The 23087-nt window shown below is 46.1% G+C and overlaps 1 long non-coding RNA gene across 8 annotated transcripts in view; it reads left to right on the top strand.

Moving 5' to 3' along the window:
• The window catches only part of LOC103347857 (uncharacterized), a 371873-nt gene that overhangs the window by 66674 nt on the left and 282112 nt on the right, over window positions 1–23087 (top strand). For 7 of the 8 annotated variants that reach the window (XR_011389670.1, XR_011389669.1, XR_011389671.1 and 4 more), the window contains one exon: window positions 11822–11988. This is a non-coding gene — a long non-coding RNA (uncharacterized lncRNA). Of the gene's footprint in view, window positions 1–1496; window positions 1872–11821; window positions 11989–23087 lie in introns of those variants that run through there. The other variant, XR_011389672.1, reaches the window with a different exon arrangement.

Raw genomic sequence — 23087 nt, 5'->3', positions numbered from 1 at the left:
TACAAAATCACCAGGAACGCTCCTCCAAAGAGTATAGGATTTTCTGGAAATGTAAACTTGACTGCACCCAAGTGTCTTCCCCTAAATAATATTCACAGTAGGGCCGCTTACTGTGGCCTTCCAGAATTCCCCAGGAGAGCCAGGTAGATTTTTAACCATAGGGACCCTGTGTGCTGATACAGTGGACATCTTGTTAAAAGGTGACAGTGCCTATTTTATTGTAAAAGGCCTTCTTGTCACATGGGTGGCGGATCTAGACACAGGGAGAGGTGACTCCCATTGGAGGAGTGCTTTCTGCACATCATCCTGGCCTTTGACTGGGCTCCACCTGCCTGGCCGGACAGCTTCTTCTCCATGACAGGGAGACATCTGCAGTTCTTGCCTTCAACCACAATTGTCCTCCTGCGCGAGTCCAAAGGCACTGAGAGTTAGCTTCGCTTGCTACATCTGTTTTGATGCAAAACCTGTACAACAAAGAATTTCCCCATCTCAGACATGCTGTAATACTCTTTCATCTTCTGCCTTGCAAGATGGGCTTTGACCTTTGTTGAGGCAAATGAGTGCTAAGCTAAGGGCTGATTTGAAGGTTATGTTTTCTGGGTTTCAGGTACGTAGCCCATGCCTTCACATGGAGCAGTGGAATATTCCTTATGTCAGTGACTTTCAAATGTTGATGTTATCCCCTAGTGGACATTCAGAGTTGGCTTTGTTTTTCTTGCCTAACTGATGATTACAGGGTTCTCATGAAATCCTACTCTTGGACAGTCTGATGCTTCTGGATACAGAAGGCTCCCTGTTGGGTGTCTCTTGGTTCCGTCCTCGTGCGTCATTCTGAGCTCCGATTTAATTGCCTGCTCCTCCCCGTGGGCAGTGGTGCCCAGCAGGGAGGCGTAGGCAGTTGGTCAGAGGAGAAAGGCTGTTTCGGGAGGCTCTTGACAGCCTGGAGCCCATCTTCTAGGGCCATGGAAAAAATAATTTCAATTTGAAGACTTGTGTGATGATTCCGTAACTGTGGGCTGCCCGAACAGAGTTTCTGTGTGTTTTCTGCACCTTTACGAGTTGTAAAGACTCTGGTGTCTGATGCGTTGTTATAAAAAAGTAAACATGACCTGAAGACAAAGTGTGCACTGTAGTGTCTGGCACACAGGGTCACACAGATGTTACCTGATACTGAGCTACAAAGTCCCATCCAGAAACCTCCTTTTAAGCAAAGAAGATTCAGTCCTTTTTTTTTTTTTTTTGACAAGCAGAATGGACAGTTGGACAGTGAGAAAAAGGTCTTCCTTTACTGTTTGTTTTTTTTTTTTTATCTTTTATTTAATGAATATAAATTTCCAAAGTACGACTCATGGGTTACAATGGCTTCCCCCCCCATACCGTCCCTCCCACCCACAACCCTCCCCTTTCCCACTCCCTCTCCCCTTCCATTCACATCAAGATTCATTTTCGATTATCTTAATATACAGAAGGTCTTCCTTTACTGTTGGTTCACCCTCCAATGGCCGCTGTGGCCGGCGCACTGCACTAATCCGAAGCTGGGAGCCAGGTGCTTCTCCTGGTCTCCCATGGGGTGCAGGGCCCAAGCACTTGGGCCATCCTCCACTGCACTCCCTGGCCACAGCAGAGAGATGGCCTGGAAGAGGGGCAACTGGGACAGAATCCGGCACCCCGACCGGGACGAGAACCCCGTGTGCCAGCGCCGCACGGCAGAGGATTAGCCTAGTGAGCCGCGGCACTGGCCTAGAATCTTCAGTCTTGTCTATGATTCTCTTTCCATGCTGCTGGCAGTATAAAAATGTATGATGAACGTTCTAAATATCGAGTGATGCTAGGTTTACCTTTGACACGAAAGGACCAGAAGAAATGTCAAGGTGAGTCTAAATGAGGGTATGTCGTCACAGGCGAGGCAGTCGCAGAATCTTACTTTGTTTGAGTTCATTTTGATTCAGAAAAGTAGAAGCAAGTGTTCCTAGCCGGAACGTGGATCAGCTCCCATATGGATGCCAGCACTGCAGCTGGTGGCTTTACCTGCTGTGCCACCTCTCACCTCTGCATTGTAACATTTGTAGAGGCATCGCCATTTTAAGGATTGACCCAAGCAAGAGTCTCCTGGATTTTGTTTCTAGTCTGTCTAGCAAAGCAGTTAGTGCTGGAGTGACTTGGTGCTGCTGACGGCTTCAGATCCTCGGAATGAGTGGAGTCACTCATGGCGGCCGGCCACCTACTCTGTCGCCATCACTACCCTAAGTGTTGGTGACGGGGTACAAACTGCACATTCTTACCTCGACTGCCTTCAAGATCAGGAAACTCATGTGCCAGGAGTCAGCCTGACCTGCAAAGCCAGCGGTCTTTCTGTACCACGTCCCCTTTATGTTTCAAAATTCTCTCCTGAATCGTTTTATTGATCTGACTGTATCACCCTGAAGAGAGCTCTGATCTCAGGGAGGCTTTGTGCAAAGAAAGGGAGCTGTAGGAGCTTGATGACATTGAATCGACCCAGAAACTTCTAGACATTCCGAAGGTGGTGTTGTATGCCACTCAAGGTGCCAGCCTCCAGCCAGTGGCTCAGCAAATCCAGAGTCAGCAAATAACCTGCTGGATTTTTAGAACGAAAGCTACGGGTCAGGGCCCTGGCAGGAGCAGCTCTCTTAGGCTGCCTGTTGGAGGAGGGCTTCCAGGCTTTGGGAAAGCTGCCAAGGATGGTGTAGCCACTCCAAGAGCTGTTGGAAGGGCACAGCCATGACTGTCCAGGCCTGGAGGGCAAAGTGGAGGGACAGTTTGGGAGTCCAGGTAGAACCGTGTGGCAGGGGCCCTCATGGGAGCTGTGACCTTCCCTGCAGTCACAGCTGTCCACGACTCTCAGTCCCTCGATGTCCTCTGTTCTCTGCTAGGGAGAGGAGGTCCGGCATTGACTTCAGCCGAGGAGAAGCTAAGGGCAAAGAGCTTATATGTCACCCTGTGGTTCACACCCCCCCCCCCAGGCATGCAGGCATGCACGCACACGTGTGCTCTGTGATGTGCGAGAGAGGAAATGGCTGAGCTTGTGTAGTGCCTCATGTGTGTGACGCTCTGCTGGGCACTGCTCAAGCCTCAGTCCAGCATTAACTTGATGCAGAGAGACCCTGGGCCACCCCAGAGTTCTGTGCTGCTACTCCAAGCCCCCATTTCTACCCACCAAGGCCCCCTCTCACTCTTTTATTACAACCCTGTTTTGTTTTCTTCATGGGTCTCCTGGTTTTGTAGGTAGCTTACATCCTCCTTGCTCGTCACTCTGCATTTGGAAAGCTGTGAGGGCACGCTCTTGTCTGTGTTGTTCCCTGAGCTAGCCCCAGTCCCTGGAGCAGGGCCTGGCACGTGGAGGTCTCTCTAAGTAGACTCATGGAACCAGAAAGGAGAGACTGAAGGAAGGAAGGAAGGAGGGCAGAGCACAGTAGGTAGAAAAGGTGTAGGAGGGTGTTGGGCAGATTCATGGAGTTCTACAGCAGGGAGCATCAGACTAGGTCCTTGTGCTGCTGCTGCTGAATTTACTAGCCCTGGGATTTCTCTGAACAAAAGTCATTACTGAGCCTACCATTTCTGCTGTGCTGCCCGTGCTGCCCGTCAGGAAGCATAAACCAGAGGGCTTGAGGTGTGGCAGCAAATGCGTGTTTCACATGGGAGTCTTGGAACATCAGGGACAAAGGCAATGGAACTTTTTTTTTAGCAGTCTGACACTGTAGGTAATGCACTTACATCATTCCGTTGCTCCGCAGTTCAACTCTCCATGATGTCCCTATGGAAATCTGACAGAGCATCTGTGATCCTGGCCTTTGGATTGGAATTCTGAATATGTATATTAAATTAAGTCTCTAATTCACTTTGTGGGTCAAAGGGATTCAGTATGCCACATTAGCTGATAGAGGCAGTGACCACAAGCTTGATTAGTTCTGCCGAGCTGAGCTTTTCCAACAATTGACATTTCTGTTTGCCCGGGGAGATCATACCCTCTTCATTTTGGCTCTTTCAGGAGGAGCAAATCCTTCTAAATTCATAAAAATAAGTTTCCCTTTAAGAACCTGTGGAACCTTGGATCCTGTTTTTTTATTTTAATTTTTATTAGTTTTTACTATGTTCAATATGGTTTATAGATAGAGTTCTAAGAACTTAATGATATTCTCTCCTTCCTTCCTTTTCTCCTTGCCCCTCTCTCCCTCCCACCCTCTTTCCTTCTCCCTTTTTATAGTTTTTGAGATAACATATTTCAAATTTACATTACAGTAAAAAAGGCTTAATAAGAAGTTTTACAAGTAAAAAGCAAAAAAAGACCTTAGTTTAGTGGGAATATAGACTTAAGCTATAAACAGTCACTGAATGTAAGAATGACCATTTCCCCCATATACAGTAAATTTTAAAGTGATCACAGATCAATAAACCTACAGTAGTATAAATTATTAGTTTATTTTAAAGTCAGAGTTACAGAGAGAGGGAAAGAAAGAGAGAGACACCTTCCTCTACTGGGTCACTCCCCAGAGGGCCTCAACAGCCAGGGCTGGGCCAGGCCAGAGCCAGGAGCTTCGTCCAGGTGGCCCATGTGAGTGCAGGGACCCAAGAACTTGGGACATGTCTCGCAGCTTTCCCGGATGCATTAGCAGGGACCTAGATCGGAAGTGGAGGAGCTGGGACTGGAACCAGCGCCCATATGGGATGCCGGCACTACGGTGGTGGCCTCTGCAGGTATCGCTTGGATACACCATGTTCATGTCTTTTGGGTATATACCCACCACTGGGATTCTTAGACCATATGGCAAGTCTGTTTCTAGTTTTTAAAGAAATCTCCACACTGTTTTCCACAGTGGCTGCACTAATTTACATTCCCACCAACACCATGTAAGTGTTCCCCTTTCTCCACATCCTCGCCAGCTTTTGTTACTCTCTGTGTTTTGTATAATAGCCATTCTGACAGGAGTGAGGTGGTATGTCATTCTGATTTTCATTTGCATTCCCCTGATGGCTGGTGATGTGGAGCAGTCTTCATATATTTGATGTTAGTCATTTGTATTCTTTTGAAAACTGTATTGAGGTCCTTTGCCCATTTTTTAACTGGATTGGTTGTTTTGTTGTTGTTGTTGAGTTTTTTAAGTTGCTGATGTATTCAGAATATTAATCCTTTGTCAGATAGGTAGTTTAAAAATATTTTTTCCAATTCTATTGGGTGTCTCTCCTCTCTATTAATTGTTTCCTTTCCTGTGCAAAAGCTTCTGAGTTTGATATAGTCCCATGTATTTAGTTTTTGTTTTTTTAAGATATATTTATTTATTTCAAAGTCAGAGTTACAGAGAGGCGAGGCAGAGGGAAAGTCTTCCATCCACTGGTTCATTCCCCAGATGGCCACATGGCCAGAACTGCACTGATCTGAAGCCAGGAGCCAGAAGCTTCTTCCAGTCTCCCAAGCGAGTACAGGGGCTCAAGGACTTGGGCCATCTGCTGCTTTCCCAGGCCATGGCAGAGAGCTGGATCGGAAGTGGAGCAACCAGGACTCGAACCAATGCCCTATGGGATGCCTGCACAGCAGGCGGCAGCTTTACCCGCTACACCACAGCGCCAGCCCCACGTATTTAGTTTTGATTTTATTACCTGTGCTTTGGGTGTCTTATCCAAAAAGTTGTTATCTGCACTAGTGTCTTGGAATGTTTCCCCTGCGTTTTCTTCCAGCAACGTCATAGTCTCAGGTCTTAACTGTAGGTCTTTTATGCGTCTTGGGTTGATTTTTGTATATGATGAAATGAATGGATCTAATTTTACTCTTCTACATATATGTCCAGTTTTGCCATCACATTTTGTTGAAGAGATTATCTTTACTGCACTGTATGGTCTGGGCACTTTTGTCAAACGTCAGTTGTCTGTATGTACATGAATTAATTTCTGGGCTCTTTATTCTGTCCATTGATCTGTGTGTCAGTTTTTATGCCAGGATCATGCTGTCTTAATTAGTATAGCTTTGTAGTCTGATTGGAAATCAGGCACTGTGAGGCCTCCAGGTTGGTTTTTCTACAGGATAGCTTTGGCTGTTTGGGGTCTTTTGTGATTTCATATGTATGTTAGTTTTTTTCCCTAATTCTATAAAGAATGTATTTGATATTTTGATAAAGATCACATTGAATCTATAGATTGCTTTACATTGTTTAAATATTTTAATGATATTGGTTCTTCCAATCCATGAATCAGAAATATGTTTCCATTTTTTTGGTGTATGTTCTTGATAATTTCTTTCATCAGGGTTTGCTAGTTTTCATTGTAGAGCTCTTTCACTTTGGTTAGATTTATTCCTAAATATTTGATTTTCTTTGTGTCTATTGTGAGTGGGATTTCTTGTTCAGTGAATTCATCGTTAGCATATCAAATAGCTACTGTTTTCTGTATGTATATTTTGTAACCTGCAACTTTATTGAATTGGTTTATCAATTCTGATAGCTTTCTGGTGGAGTGTTTAAGTTTTCCATGCACAACATCATGTCATCTGCAGACATGAATAATATGACTTCTTCTTTTCCAGTTTTGATGCTTTTTATTTCATTCTCCTCCCTAATTGCTCTTGCTAAAACTTCCAATATTATATCGAATACGAGTGGCAAAAATGGACATCCTTGTCTTGTTCTAGATCTTTGTCTTGTTTCAGTATGATATTGGCTGTTGGTCTGTGATAGAAAGTCTTGATAATTTTGAGGAATGTTCCTACTACACCTAATTTATGGAGAATTTTTTCACAAAGGGTGTTGAATCTTATCAGATACTTTTCTCTGAATCCATTGAGAAGATCATGTGGTTTTTGTTCTTCATTCAATTGATGTGGTTTATGACGTTTATTGATTTGCGAATGCTGAACCACCCTTGTGTTTCTGGAATAAATCGCACTTGATCGTGATGTAAGATCTTTTTGATGTGGTTTTGGATTCCATTTGCTAGTATTTTGTTAAGAATGTTTGCGTGTATGTTCATTAAGGGTATAGGTCTGTGGTTTTCTTTTCATGTCCTGTCTTTGGTTTTGGTATCAAAGTGAAGATGGCCTCCTAAGAAGAGTGTAGCAAAGTTCCATCCTGTTCGGTATTTTGGAATAGTCTGAAGAGTATTGGAGTTACTTCCTCTTTGAGTGGTTTGTAGAATTCAGCAGGAAAGGCATCAGGTCCCAGCTTTTTCTTGATGGACTAGTTCTGATTAATTGCTCCAATCTCATTTCTTGCTGTGGGTCTGCTTAGATTGCCTCTGTCTTCTTGATTTAATCTTTGCAGGTTAAATATATCTGGAAATTTCTGCATTTCTTCGAGTTTTCCAGTTTATTAGCATATAGTTCTTTATAGTAGCTTCTTATAATCCTTTGTGTTTCAGTGGTATTGGTTGCAATGTCTATTTTTTCAATTCTAAGTTTGCTTATTTGAGTTTTTTCTCTTTTTTTTCTTTATTAGTCTGGCTAGAAGTTCATCTGTTTTGTCTTCTTGGAAAATCAGCTTTTTGTTTTGTTGATCTTTTGTATTGTTTTTAGTTTCATTTTCATTTATTTCTGCTTTGATCCTTATATTTCTTGCCTCCTGCTGATTTGGGGTTTGGTTTGTTCTTGTTTTTCTAACTCTTTGAGTTGCATCATTAGATCTTTAATTTGAGACATTTCTTTTTTTTTTTTTTAAATGTAAGCAGTTAATGCTATAAAATTCCCTTTAATACTGCTTTTGCTGAATCCCACAGGTTTTTTTTTTTCTTTCTTTCAAGATTTCTTTACTTATTTGAAAGGCACAGTTACAGAGAGAGAGAAATAGAGCCAGAGAGAGATCTTCATCCACCGGTTTACTCCCCAAATCCCACAATGACTGGAGCTGAACCAGGCCAAAGCCAGGAGCCAGGAGCCTCTTTTGGGTTTCCCTTGTTGGTGGCAAGGGCCCAAGGGCTGGGCCACCTTCTGCTGCTTTGCCAGGCACATTAGCAGAGTAGATTGGACGTGAAACAGCTGGTACAGGAACTGTTGCCCATGTGTGATGCCTGCTCTGCAGGTGGTGGCTTAACCCGTTACAGCGAATGCCAGTTCTTATATCCCACATATTTTTTAAAAAAGATTTATTTATTTATTTGAAAGTCAGAGTTACACAGAGAGAAGGAGAGGCAGAGAGAGAGAGAGAGAGAGAGAGAGAGAGAGAGGTAGGTAGGTCTTCCATCCACTGGTTCATTCCCCAGTTGGCTGAAATGGCTGGAGCTGTGCTGATCCAAAGCCGGGAGCCAGGAGTTTTCTCTAGGTCTTCCATGTGGGTGCAGGGGCTCAAGAACTTGCATCTTCTACTGCTTTTCCAGGCCACAGCAGAGAGCCGGATTGGAAGCGGAGCAGCCGGGACTTGAACCAGCGTGCATATGGGATGCTGGTATTGCAGGCGGTGGCTTTACCTGCTATGCCATACCACCAGCCCTAATATCCTACATATTTTGATATGCTGTGTTTTTATTTTCATTTATTACAAGAAATTTTTTTATTTTTTAATCTCTTCAATAACCCATTGATCATTCAGTAGCATGTTGTTGAATTTCCTGTTATTTATGAGTATTCCATTGTTTTTCTTATTGTCTAGTTTTCTTCCTATATGTTCTGAGAAGATACATGGTATAATTTCAATCTTTTTAAATTTTATGAGTCTTGATTTCTGATATACTATGTGGTCTTTTCTAGAAAATGTTCCATGTGCTGCTGAGAAAAATAAGTATTCTCTAACAGTTGGGTAAATGTCCTGTAATTGTCTGTTAGGTCCATTTGCTCAATAGCGTGTTTCAACTCCAATGTACCTTTATTAATTTTCTGTTTGGGTGATCTGTCCATTGATGAGAATGGGGTGTTGAAGTCACCCACTATTATTGTGTTGGAGGCTATCTCTCCTTTGAGGTCTAACAGTATTTTCTGTGTATATCTGGGTAATCTTGTGTTGAGTGCATATATATTTATAATTGTTATGTCTTCTTGTTCAGTTGAGCCTTTTGTCAAAATATAATCTCCTTTTATCTCTTTTTTATAGTTTTTATTTGAAGTCTGTTTTATATGATGTTAAGATAAGTATTCCTGCTCATTTTTGTTTTCTGTTTACCTGGTATATCTTTATCCAGCCCTTCAATTTCAGTCTGCGTGTATCTTTGTGAAGTAAATTTCTTATAGGCAGCATTTACTGGGGTTATGGTTCTTTTTATCCATTTAGCCAACCCAAGTCTTTTAGTTGCAGAACTCAACCCACTTATATTCAAAGTTAGTATTGATAGATAAGAACTAAGACCTGCCATTCTGTTGATTGGATACTGATTCTAATGGGTGTGTTAATGAATTAGACAGAGTCATGTGTTTTCTTGTTTATTTTCAATGCAGGACACCTTTCAGAATTTTTTAGAAGGTTGGTCTGTTGTTGGTGAATCCTTTCAGCTTTTGCTTACCTGGAAAATACTTTATTTCTCCTTCAGTTCTAAAGGATAGCTTCACTGGGTATAATATTCTTGGTTGGAAGTTTTGCTTTTAAGACCTTGAATATATCATCCCCTTCTCCTGGCCTGCAGGGTTTCTGCTGAGAAGGCTGATGTTAATCTAACTGGTTTTCCTTTATGTGTAACTTAATGCTTTTTCTGCTTTAGGCTGTGCTGCAGCCGGCGCACCGTGCTGATCCGAAGCCAGGAGCCAGGTGCTTCTCCTGGTCTCCCATGGGGTGCAGGGCCCAAGACTTGGGCCATCCTCCACTGCACTCCCGGGCCACAGCAGAGAGCTGGCCTGGAAGAGGGGCAACCAGGACAGAATCCGGCGCCCCGACCGGGACTGGAACTCGGTGTGCCAGCGCCGCTAGGTGGAGGATTAGCCTAGTGAGCCGCAGCGCTGGCCGCAATCATTATTTTAAATCCCACATTGTTATTTCACGGATTTCCGTCATTCAGGGTCTAATTCTGGAGGAGTATTATGTTCTTTTGGAGACATCACTGTCGTAGTATCCCAAAACCTCCACAGCTGCGGGGTCAGGGGATCTGTTCTTGCCCCACGTGTTGCCCTGACTGACTCTGACGCTGGTAGGAGAGGAACAGAGGCCTGCTGTGTGCCTTGTCCCTGCCATGCCCTGTGTTCTGCGTGTGGTAGGGAAGGGGAGGGAAGCAGTGTGGCTTCCCTGCTCCCACCCAGCAGATGCTCCGACCCCAGTCAGCACCCAGACTGAAGTCAAAGTCACTGGGAGACTGAGGAGTTCCTGCCCAGCTAGGAGTGAGCGGTGAGAGCTGGCAATTTCTTCCTATCGTCACGTGGCAAGATGGTGGTCACAGCCGGCTGCTGGCTGTGCCACAGAGCTGGCTGTGTAGCAGGGTGGCTGTACCCCACTCAGACATCTTGAATTTTCCTCCCCTTACATTCTGAAATTTTTTGCCTCACTAAAGACAACACGGGAGACTCTAGGGTGTACATTAACTACAATCTGCAGAGAGGCCCCATGTGAAGGATGAGGCAGGCTTTATTCAGGCCTCATTGACCTTGTGGGGAGGACACATGAAAACACACAAAGAAAATGGAAAGTAGGGGCCAGCGCTGTGGCACAGCAAGTTAAAGCACCAGCATCCCATAAAGGCACCGGTTCTAGTCCTGGCTTCTCCTCTTTCAATCCAGCTCTCTGTTTTGGCCTGGGAAAGCAGTGGAAGATGGCCCAAGTCCTTGGGCCCCTGCACCTATGTGGGAGACCAGGAAGAAGCTCCTGGCTCCTGGCTTCAGAGCAGCTCAGTTCTAGTTGTTGCAGCCATTTGGGGACTGAACCAATGGATGAAAGACCTCTCATTTGCTCTGGCTCTACCTCTCTCTGTAACTCTGTCTTTCAAATAAATAGAATAGAGTAGAATAGAATAGAATAAAAATTTAAAAAGAAAATGGGTAGTAAGTGAAATCGTTGTTAAGCTATGTAATGTAGAGCATCTCCAGGGCCCCTACTTCAGACAAAGGGAATGGGGGCACAGGGGCTGTGTGCCCAGGTGAGGTGGGTAGTGGAGGGCGTGTTTCTGGCCATGAGAGGTCTCCAGCAGGAGTGAGGTATAGTGAGATATGGAAGTGGCTTATGATGAAGCTCAAGAGAGACGCAGAGCCCTGCAGGCTATGGTGAGGCTCCTCCCCTTCGCTCACCCGCAGTGGTGGATTAAACACTGTGCTGGTGCGCATGCTCAAGGGATGCGATTTGTGCCCCTCTGGAGCTGCGCTGGCCCATCTGTGATGAGTGGATCAAAGGTGTGGGGTGGCAGAGGGGAGACCCAGGAGGCAGAAACATTGGGCCACAGGAAACCAAAATGGTGGACGGGCACAAGAAGAGATGTGGACAGGTTCTTGATGTATTTTAGAAGCAGCATTGACCAGACCTGCTGGTGCATTATTGGCAGAGTGTGGGGAAAATAATAACCAATAAGACTGTTAAGTCTCTGGAGAGAGGACATTGTAACATACTGAGAAGAACACTGGCTCTGGGTGGACACTGTGGCACAGAGGGTTAGGCTGCTACTCGAGATGCCTGCATCCCATATCAAGTGCTGGTTACTCCCCTTCTGATCCAGGTCCCTGCTCATCTGCCTGGGAAGCAGGGGGTGATGGTCCAAGGACTTGAGTTCCTGCATCATGGCTTTGGCCTGGCCCACTGCTCTCCCCATTCCTTTACCACTTGCTTATTTGGGGCCTCATCATGTCTTATTAGGACCATGGCAATAAGTTCTCCATCTCTCCTTGGCTTTTCTCTGCTTCCCTCAAACCCCATGCTCCCCAGGGCAGACAGAGAGACATGGAGACGACATGGTTTACTACTCATCTGGATGTGTTTTCCAGGCTGACAGCTCATCATTACCTGGGGGCTCGAGAGAAATGCGCTTCCTGGTCCCAGAGCAGACCTAACCTACCAGATGGAGATCCGGGCAGCGGGGTGATCCTTTGTGTGGAACAAGCCCTCCATGTGACCCTGAGGATTTAAGGGTTGAGAAGAACTGTCCTCGCAGGTAATCAAGTGTTGTGAATGGGAAATGGAGGCTGGGAGGCAGAATCTTGTGTACAGCAGGGTTCTGGGCTGCTGGAAGCCCCCCAAGTGTCGCAACTGCAAGTAGGAACCGGGAATGTGGTGTCCTGAAGGAACACCCGAGTGTTCCCAGGGCTCGTCTGTCCCAAGGGCAGAACGGAGCTTGGTTTCTTTTCTTGTTTATTTTTTCCCCAGTGCCTTTCAGAGGCTTACTCATGCTGAGAGGCAGCAAGTTACCAGCCACATTCAGCAGAACAAGTGGTCTTTGTTGGCCAGGAGCCGTACCATCTCCCTAAAGCTTTCTGACAGCACAAGTCCCTGGACCCGTGACCCTTGGGCCCTGACTTTCCGTAGCTGTGTCCCTCGTCTCGGTTAATTCTGACCTTGCTGGGTAGGTGGCATTTGAGTGGGGCTTGAGGGTTAAGAAGAAATTTGGGAAGTGGAGAATGAAGGAAAGGACATTTCAAGCCACTGGAATGCTGTTCAACCAAGACAGGAGGGTGGAATCGCAAGACACAGCGTGTGACCAACAAACGCACAATGTCAACGGCTGAACAGAAGCAATGAGAGTGACAGAACAGTTCGTAGTCCGTCCTGAAGATCCTAGGAAGGAGGCTGTGTACCTTTTGAGAGCTCATGGGGGTCGATGAATAAGATCATCACGTTAGAAATGGGGTATCCCATGTTTGTGTCTCGGGTCCTCTCCATGTAATTTTGTTTCCTTGCCAGAGACATGGATAGGCACGCACTTTGTGTCGTGGTAGGTTCACATTTCGGTTGAATAAGGTTGACAGACCTGCACTACCCTGGTCTGGGGAACTGGGTTCCCAGCTCCCTGTACTTTGGCGTGCTAGGAAACAGTAGGAGGTGGGCGGGGACTGACCTGCAGATGTCTGGTTGCTCTTTCCTTGCTGTTGAGAGTGTGGACGCTGGCTGTGCCGGTGTGGGAATCGTTAGTAGGGACATGTAAGCCTGGGGACAAGGGAGCAGACATTCCTCTTGCAGTTGTGAACAAGCGACTTGAAGCAGGTTCCTTCTGGAAGGCCCTCTCCCCTCCCTTTCATCGCTCAGTTTGACATCTCCCGCTGGAGGACTGATTCTGGTCATCCAGAGCGAGGGTCCGGACCCATTACAGTGTGAAGTTGCTGTTGCATGACTGGTTTTGAACAGTCCTATGCGGAGTGGTCATCTTCTAAGTGGCTGGGAAGCTAACTATCCCTGTGGGCGACCAGTGGTGGTGGCGGGGTGGGGGGTGGGCCTTAGTCATGCGTTTAGCCTCTGCCTGTTTTGACTGGAGAGTGACAATAAAGAATTTAGAGACACAGTCACCGCAGCACTTGCCCGAGCCCACAGTGTTGCTCCCCATGCCTGCCTGTGGTTAGGAATGGATTTGTTTGATCAGTTTGAAAGATTGGCTGTGCTGATGTGCCTTAAAAGTATAAGACAAAGACTTAACAAGACGGATGAACCGAAGGTGGTAGGAGTTTTCTTTCTTTTTTGTAAATTACTGTCACTGTGTCTTGTTGCTTAATTTTCCATCAGTGTGTGTTGGGAGATGAAAGAAAGAGCCAGAGCATCCTTTGCGTCCTCCTGCAAGACATCTCTGCCTGGACTGATAATAAACCCGGGCTGGGTGGCGCGAAGCCCTGGCAACACGGCGCGGTCACTCCCCGCAATTACTGTGTCTTATTGATAACTCGCAGCTCCATCCAGCAAATGCCATCTCTGGAACAAAGCCTGTCACAGATCAGACTGAATCCATTAAAAAGCTTTGATTAACATGTCCCTGGGGTGTGCTGTGGAAACTTTTTACGCCAAATGACAGCCCTATTGCTGCTGCTTCTGAATTGTCCTCCCGAAACACGCTTGTGTTTTAATCTAGTGCGCAGTTTAAATTAAAAAACGGCAATGACTTTGTGTGACCTAAATACGAGCCACTTTTATTCAGGGTGGGATTTATCAACTGCTCACAGATTAAGTGTTCAGAGACGCGACAATTAACCTTACTGTGTGGCGGCTAATATTAATTTTAGACATAGGCATATATTATATACATTGCATGGTATATTGACTCCCATTCTGTCTTCTCTTCTTAAACACGGCCCAGAGAGAGGGTCATACTTAACGTGCTTAATTTAGTGGATACAAAGCTTTGTGCCCATCCCTAGTGGAAAACAAATTTGTTTGTATTTGAGGAACACAATGATCGCCCTCCCGGGGGCTCTTCTATTGCTGTCTGACACGGAGGCTGCAATGAATTGCAGTCTTTTGAAGCAAAGAGAAAGCTGGGTCTTATACATGTGGAGCTGTGAGGGGCAGGGACTGGCCCTGTTGTCCTCACCAACATTCCCCTTTCATCCTATAGGGGAAATTCAATCATGATTCCCCCCCCCCCATCTCCGTGTGTGTGTGTGTGTGTGTGTGTGTGTGTGTCTTTTGTCCTACCATATACTCTCCTAAAATACCAGCGTTGAATGGTTATTTTTTGGGTCTGTTGTGAACTACAGTGTGTAATAAAAACTGATGTGCTTCAATGCCATAAAGAGAGCCTGTGCAGAGGACCCACGAGGGGGCATCTACCCTTGCGCCCGTCGCAGGATGAGGTTTTTTAAAGTGTGAAAAAAATACTTTCGTTGGCAGGATGCTTATGGCACATGTACTGTTGACAGTCATTCATCGTGGCAAAGAGGTAAAAAGAAATTAAACTTGTAAATGCAGGAGTGTCACTGGAGTGTCACAGCCCTAGGAGCCCTGCACTGCTGGCCTCAGCCGTTGCCTATGGCAAAGTCTCGCTCGAGGCACCTGCATTGTCTGGTATGGACTCGTGCTACTTAGCTGTGCACGGCCATCTAGGGATCTCAGGGTGATGGAAATTTTTGATACTAAAAAAAAAAAGATTTTGGCCTTCATTTGGAGCCTACAGACACATCACGTGACAGCTGGCAGGACGTGCTTTGTGAGGCCCACCAGGTCTGATGCTGAGAAACATAAACCGGTTACCTCAAGTAGCGTTCAGCAGTTTGGTGTTTTCTTTCTTGTTAACGTCAGGACTCAGCAGCATCTAAGCCTCCTGAAAGCACGTGTCCTGGTGATTTATTCACGAAGCATCCTTAGCTTCAAGAAGAGTGTGAGCACCCAGTAGAGCATCCAACACCCGTGGGTAGAGGGAATGAGCTGCTTTGAGTAATGCTTTTATCCACACTGGCGTTTCAGAAAAGAGCAGCTCATGGTGCGTGATTACCAGCAGGAGCCAACGGTAGCTGTTCCTCTCTCTGGCCTTGTCTCCCCAGGGTGGTGGTAGGCATCCCACTCGCTCACTGCTGCACCCTTCCCCCACATCCTGCTGCTCTTGGACGCCTGCTTGTAGATGTCGTTACTAGAGGGACAAATTAGGTTTTGCTGAAATAAAGCTTCAGCGTTTCCAGGGGTATCCAGCAGTGAGCTTATGCACCCCTGGGGAGCCCAGGGCTTGGCGTGTGGTCCAAGTGCTGTTCCATAGCTCTGTCAGTAGACAGTCTTTGGCACTGTGGGATAAACTGGAGTCAGATGGCGCCAGAACGAGTGGGATAGTCAGGTTTGTGACCTGCTTAACTCTGGCTGGCTTCCTTCTTGCTTACATCTTTGGAACCCATTTTCCCCATCTGACGAGGCTTGGACCCAGCCTCCTTGGAGAGGAGTGGGGAGCGAGACAGGGAGCAGTGCACCACGCATTTGCAGCAGCAGAACAGCATCCGCAGTGATGCCGCCTGGCAGAGGCCCCGCTCTTCTTCTTAGTGCCTTGAACTTGGCTTTGAAAATTCATTTCCCCTTCATGCTCATCTTTACACCTGGTGTTGCATTTCCACTTTTTTCGCAGTGAAGAAAGTGGCCCCTGGACGTGAGAAAGGGAAACTGGAAAAAACGCTTAAAGAATGTTCTTCATTATAAGGACAAATGGGGGTGGGTGATCTACATGTTGCACTTAGCAGATGTCAAAAGGCAGATGAATTTCTTTTTTCTTCTATTTTTTTTTAAAGAAAACTTTTACTGAATACAAATTTCATAGGTATAGCTTTAGGAATATAACGATTCTTCCCCCCATACCTGCCCTCCTACCCCAACTCCCGTCCTACCACCTACTCCCTCTCCCATCCCATTCTTCATTAAGATTTGTTTTTAATTGACTTTATATACAGAAGATCAGCTCTATACTAAGATTTCCACGGTTTGTACCCACCCACCCCCAAGTATAAAGAACTGTCTGAAGACAAGTTTTACCATTAATTCTCATAGTACAACACATTAAGGACAGAGGGCCTGCATGGAGAGTAAGTGCACAGTGACTCCTGTTGTCGATTTAACAATTGACACTCTTATTTATGACGTCAGTAATCACCTGAGGCTCTTGTCATGAGCTGCTAAGGCTATGGAAGCCCTTTGAGTCCACAAACTCCATCAGTATTTAGACAGGGCCATAAGCAAAGTGGAAGTTCTCTCTTCTCTCCAGAGAAAAGTACATCTTTCATTGATGGCCCTTTCTTTCTGCTTGGGACTCACTCACAGATCCTTCATGTAGAACATTTTTTTTTTTTTTCCCTAGTGTCTTGGCTTTCCATGCCTGAAATGCTCTCGTGAGCTTTTCAGGCACATCTGAATGCCTTAAGGGCTGATTCTGAGGTCAGAGTGCTGTTTAGGGCATTTGAGCAGTTGATTTTCTAGGTTATATGACTACCAAAGATGGAATATAAATGAAGAAGTGATAAGGGAAAAAAATGTAAAACACAATTTAATAAGAAATTGTTACAACTGCATATCATTTTTCAAAAGAAGAAAAAAGGGCAGTGATGAACATCCCATGATAAGTTTGTATTACTGAGCAGGATTTCCCCACACTTTCATGGGTGATCTCATGACAAGTGTGTGCGGCTGGCTCTGGCATCACCATTTTACAGCTGGAGACACCTTCTGGGAGGGTAATGCACATATCGGGGAACACAATGGGAGGAGGGGACAAAGCAGGAACCCCAACACGGATAGATCTGATCCCAACCCAAATTCTCTTCATAACAACAGAGTTTAATGTGTATTTTATTCTCCTTTTCTATAAAGTTACATTATTGCAATTTAAAAAGTGTCACTTGATGCAGTTGCTTCAAATATTAGTGAATCATAAGTTAGCATTTCTATAACTCTGACAGGCTTGAGGCAAAATAAAAGGAGACACCATCAGTATGTTTAATTTCCCGTTGGAGGAAAGCAAGGCTGTTATCAGATGTGGCCAATGTCTCCGCAAGCAGTTTCGCGTCTTTTCCTCTTCAGGATGGGAACGCAAGGGAGTGAACTGTGCAGATGCATTTCCTGGTGCCCTTCAGGCTGCGACCCACAGGTTTGTCTTAGTTTCTGTGTCACTGACGCAGGTTTGAGAAACGAACAAGCATGTGATGTGGTAATATCTCGTTCTGGCAGTTGGGTATGTCCAGTTTAGAAAAATCAAACTCAGGGCCAGCGCCGCGGCTCACTAGGCTAATCCTCCACCTAGCGGCACCGGCACACCAGGTTCTAGTCCCAGTCGGGGTGCCGGATTTTTTCCCGGTTGCCCCTCTTCCAGGCCAGCTCTCTGCTGTGGCCGGGGAGTGCAGTGGAGGATGGCCCAAGTGCTTGGGTCCTGCACCCCATGGGAGACCAGGAGAAGCACCTGGCTCCTGGCTCCTGGTTTTGGATCAGCGCGGTGCGCTTGCCACAACGCGCAGGCCGCGGCGGCCATTGGAGAGTGAACCAATGGCAAAGGAAGACCTTTCTCTCTGTCTCTCTCTCTCACTGTCTGTCAGAAAAATAAAAAAAAAAGAAAAAAAAAAAGAAAAAAGAAAAATCAAACTCTGCAGGCCAGGTGCCCATGAATGTCCATCTCCTCTGAGTCTCCATCCTCCTCTCTTCGTCCCCGTGTGCCTGATGTCTTGACTGGAATGTTTTTCCTGTTTCTGACAAGCATGCTCAGTCAGCGAAGCCTCTCTGCTTACTTACGACATTGCTAACTGTGCAACATGATTTCACTCCGCGCCTGCAAGGGAATCCAGTAACGAGTGTTGTGCATTCTATTATACTGACGGTTAATGTGTGACACATGCAAGTCTCTGTCGGGGATTGGCCAGTTAGGAAGACTACTTGACCTGAGAGCCTGTACGGTGTATCGGGAAGAACTTGGGCTCAGCGAGGCGGCTTTTGATTTGTGACTGGCTCTGTTGCTTACTGGCAGTGCAATCCTACATCAGTTTCTTTCTTTCTTTTTTTTTTTTTAAGCTTGAATTTTCCTCTATTTTATGAGGATTAGAAATGTGTAACAAATATGTGAAGAACCTGGGATCACAGATTCTACCTATGATTTATAAGTAAGCCTAGCACAGCATAGTGTAATGTTTCTAAGTGTGGTCCTCAGACTAGCGGCATCAACATCCTGTGTTACAAAATTTGAGGCCCATGCTGTGGTGCAGTGGGTTGAGCCGCTGTTTGCAGTGCTGGCATCCCATGTGAGTGCTGGTTTGAGTCCCAGCTGCTCCTTCCCATCCAGCTCCCTGCTAATGGCCTGGGAAAGCAGCAGAGGTTGGCCCAAGTCCTTGAGCCCCTGCACCCATGTGGGAAACCTGGAAGGAGTTTCTGGCTCTTGGCTTTGGCCTGGCCCAGCCCTGGCTGTTGTGGCCATTTGGGGAGTGAACCAGCAGATGGAAGACCTTATTCTCTGTCTTTCCCTCTCTCTGTAACTCTGCCTCTCAAAGAAACAAATAAATAAATCTTTAAAAAAATATATGGGCCCCACCACAAATGGACTGAATTCTGGGGTTGGAGCGCCACAGCGGATGTTTTATCAAAGCCCCATGGTGACTCTGAGACCCACCGAAGTTTGGAAACTCTTGTCTGTGCTTAGGTGGGGAGAGCTTACATGAAAAATGGGGTAATAAATGCATCTGCCTCCTAGGGTAGTTAAGAGCTTCTAACAGTGTTTGGCACTTAACGTGCACTAGGCAAAATGTCAGTATCATTTATATCCAAGATACAGAGAATCTATAAGCTTCCGAGAATATCTGAGTCAAGTGTTGTGAGGTAGGCAACGTACAATAGGGGATAGGAACATGGATTTTGGACTCAGACTGTCCATTTTGAAACCCCAGCTCTGCCACATCCAAGATCTTGGTTTTAGGAAAATCTCTTAATTAAGCTCAGTGTCTTTCTATGCAAAGTGGGTTTAGTAATGATACCTACCCCAAGTAGTTACAGTGGCCCTGTTATAAGAGGTTCTCCCCTTGACCAAGCTTTCGTGGAGCTCCCCAGAGCCCTCTGCTGAACGAGAGCTTCCATTTTTATCCTTGTAGAGCCCATGTTCAGCATGGATCCTGATAACTCAGGTTAGAGGGACTCCTTTACCTCCATAGCTGCTCTGCGTTAATATCCCCTGTGTGATCTCTGAACACCCTTGCCTGCCTTTGGCAAGAATTTGGTGAGGTGGTTCGACCAAAATCACCCCTTAGTCAGACATCTCTGACCATCAACCATCCTCTCTCTGTTCTAAGTGCCCCTTTTTCCTTATTCTGTTTGTAGTGTAGACCGATCTCCCCTGACTGCACAATTCCATTGTGGTCAGCCCTGCACCCATCCCAACAATCCTGAATAGAGTCTACCTGACCTTCTTAACATTGAAACAATTTTTCCTATAACAGTGTCTTAGAAGAAAATGCTAGTTATTAAAATCATTCTTTAAATAGAAGTCATCTCACTGAATGACAAATACCCAATGATATTTTTTTTACCAAGTCTTAAAATTGTCACGGATAATTATCACATCATAATTTCTACTTACTCTTGGAGCTTCAATACCATTCCATACAATGTTTCAAAGGTTAGGGATCACAAAATAGCCCGTGACTGTCACTGAGCTTAATCTGTGCATTTAATTTGATGATCCCTTTTAAAAACAATGCCTGTGTCTCTGACATTGCCTCAGAAAGAGGTCTGACCAGCAGCTGCCCTCCTGTGGGAGGGGTCCCCCATCTGCACATCTCAGCAAAGGGCAGCCAGGGTAACACTACCGTGGTTGTTTTGTGCTTAGTGCAATGCCGTTCGCAGGCTCACACTCTGAGAGGAGGCTTTGTTGTTCCTAAAGACTGGGATCCCTTAGGTAGGCTGCAGAGCAGTTCACAGAAGGCTCCCTGAATGGAGGATGAGCAGCTTCACGGATGTGCTGTCGCTGGTCTCCATTACCTTCTTCCAGCAGGTGTAAGGCTTTGTTCCCAGTATTCCTTTCCCTTGTGGACGCCTGGCTCCAAGCCTTCTTTGTTTCCGCCCAGATGCCAGCTTCTAGTTAACTATTCTTTCTTCTTTCGTTCGTTCTTTTTTTTTCTTCAGCTACCGACCATCTGGAGGAAAACTGATTGGGGCTAGGGTCAGTTTTTGTACCTTTTAAAATTGCTGCGTAGGTAAAAGGATTTGTCAAATCCATGAATGCCCCTACTCAGTTCGCAGAGGCACTTCAGATTGGCAAAGGGTTCCTTCCCCAGTGAGGCAGAGGGAGCAGCAGAGGCAAAGAGGAGCAGGCTGAAGCCACAGAATGGGTTGAGAAAGCAGAGATCGGCCCAATTATAATTCACACAAAAACAAGTGAGAAACTAGCCGGTTGAGGCAGTCTTGGCCGAGCATCTGGGCTTTGCATGCATGCATGCATAATTAAGCTTCAGGCAGCTGCAGGCAACAGGGCGGACAGCATATCATAATCACAGTAGGTTGCATATCAATGGAACTCTTTTTAAGTTCACACGAAGCTCAGATAAAAAGACATCAGCAAAAATTAAACGGCATTCAAAACACGGGTGAATTATGATACAGGCCACTAGGAAAACAGTGGAAACCAACCTGGCTTCCCTCATCATTGTGTTTCCTCCACACAAACAGATGAGAGGATGGTGCTGACTTTGTTTTAAAACCCGCAAGCTCATTAGATCAAAGGGATCAATGCACATTTAAGCAACTTTCAAGGCATCACAGGAAGAGCTGTGTTTTGAAAGACAACAGAACAAATCACACACGTGCGCTGGGGTATTGTGATTTGCAGATGGTTAGCTTTCAGGAGAATTAAATATTCATGGAAGATAAAAATCTCTCCCATTATATTTTTAATGTATATGAGGCTTTGGGCTCAATGCCCTCTGTGTTCCCACAACAGACAGGCTTTATTCTCCATACACACACTTGTGTGCACAAGGACAGCTCAGGTCACATCCGGTGTGCTGTCACCCTCACCCAGGACAGGCAGAACCTGCCTGCCAGCCAGGCTGTCTCGTGAGAACCAGTGACGTCACCTCAAGAACTTGGCCACGCCCTTTTATTTCCTTGGCCACGTGGTCTGCGGGTAAAGACCCTCAGCTGTTGACCAGTTGCCTGAAGCCTTCATCAAATCCAGGGTGCTAGGGACACAGGGAATCCTGGGCAGGTGTAGGGAGGTCTCGGGTGGTTGCGTCTCTGGCTGGGCTCTTCCTGCTCTTTGTTGTTTCCTTGCACACCTTTGTTTGACAAGGAATCACAGGGGTTTCACAGAGGTTTCTCATCTGGTTCACCACACTTGGGTGGCAGTGCCAAGTGCAGAGACAGCGCAGCACGAGGAGGCGGTGTCAGGTGCGCAGGAGTTGGCATTTCTGAAACTCCACACCCTCCTCCCTTGCCTTCTCCCCCTGTACTGGCTCACACAGAAAGTGTCGTGCAAAGCAGCACTGTTGCTGAGAAAGGCGTTTTTGCTCTGCAGAGGCTGTGGAAACACGGATTGAATAGTCACAGGTCAGTGGAATGAGCGAAAAGGCAGCCTGCTTAAAGGAGGGCATTTAAAAGCTGGGGAAAACAGATAGTCCTCTGGGTTTCTGTTTAAACTCTGAATTCTGTGGATTTTAACCGAATGAGGGGACTGACTCTTCTTACTGCTTCTGCTGTGTTTGGATATGGAACTGTCTTTGCTTCTCTGTACATGCGTTCTTGTTTCCCAGACCATAAGGCCGAGTTCTCTGTAGGGGATGACTAATTAAAGAAAGGTGCAGGTAGCATAGTCATAGCCAGGGCTCACTTGCACCTGAGGCAGCTAGTTGATGGGTTCTGGCCAATTGCACTGGTCACATGCTGCTTTTGGTTTGTTTTGTCACTGCCACTGTCACAAATAAATTCCATCTTATCTCCAACTTAGATGTAAAAACATTTACTATCTAGGTGTTGGTTTTGTGTCCGTGTTTTAAACACAGGCCTGACTGTGCTTACATTACCTGATCTCAAAATAGAAATAGACCTGACCTTCGTCAACCAGCTCGAATCCCTCCCACCCCTGTTTATGAACCGTGCCTTCAGTAAAAAATAATGCTTCCATGATGAGAATCTTGTTTTTTCTTTTAAGTTTTTTCGAAAGTCCTGGTGTAAATAGGAGTCGGAGTTGTTAGTGCATTGAGTTGAATTTTGCAGTGATGTAGAGGTCAAGGAGGCAGCTGGGGAATCAGTGGTGCCCCGGGCCACTGCATCCTCAGCGGGGCACATGGGCATGGCCCCAAGGCGGCCCTGTGGGCTGAGAGGTGAGAGCCACAGGCGGAAGGGTGTGAATCGGCTTAGATCTGCCTGTGAAATTCTGCTGCCCCTCCCCATGTTTATGGAGCCAATATTCAGAAATCAAAATGGTGGTATTTACAGTGTGCAATGGGATGTTTTGCTATGCGTACTTGTTAATGAAATGATTACCCACAGTCAGGCTTACTCACATACCCACCTGCTCTTCTAGCAAGTGTCCGGAAGATGTTGCAGTTACTGCTACCTGTGATGTCGCAAGGGGTGCGTTACTCCAGGCACTTAATTGTCCACAAAGGCAAGCATCCTTAGTGCTGGCGTGTGTACGGTGCACAGAGTAATGAAATGTATCCCAGAGGTGAGAAGTGAACACACACACGTGTGAGGGTGGGTTGCCCAGAGAAATACCTGTCCTGGGTGGCCGGTGGGCTGGAAGATTGCCCACAGGAGGAGGGGTGGGGGACAGGGAGTGAGAGAGGGCTGCTGACAGCACCTGCAGCCTGGTCTGCGGCAGAAGAGAGGCAG

This window comes from Oryctolagus cuniculus, chromosome 6 (genome assembly GCF_964237555.1).
Source record: "Oryctolagus cuniculus chromosome 6, mOryCun1.1, whole genome shotgun sequence".
NCBI classification, from domain to species: domain Eukaryota; kingdom Metazoa; phylum Chordata; class Mammalia; order Lagomorpha; family Leporidae; genus Oryctolagus; species Oryctolagus cuniculus.
This window is presented reverse-complemented; position numbering and strand designations above follow the sequence as displayed.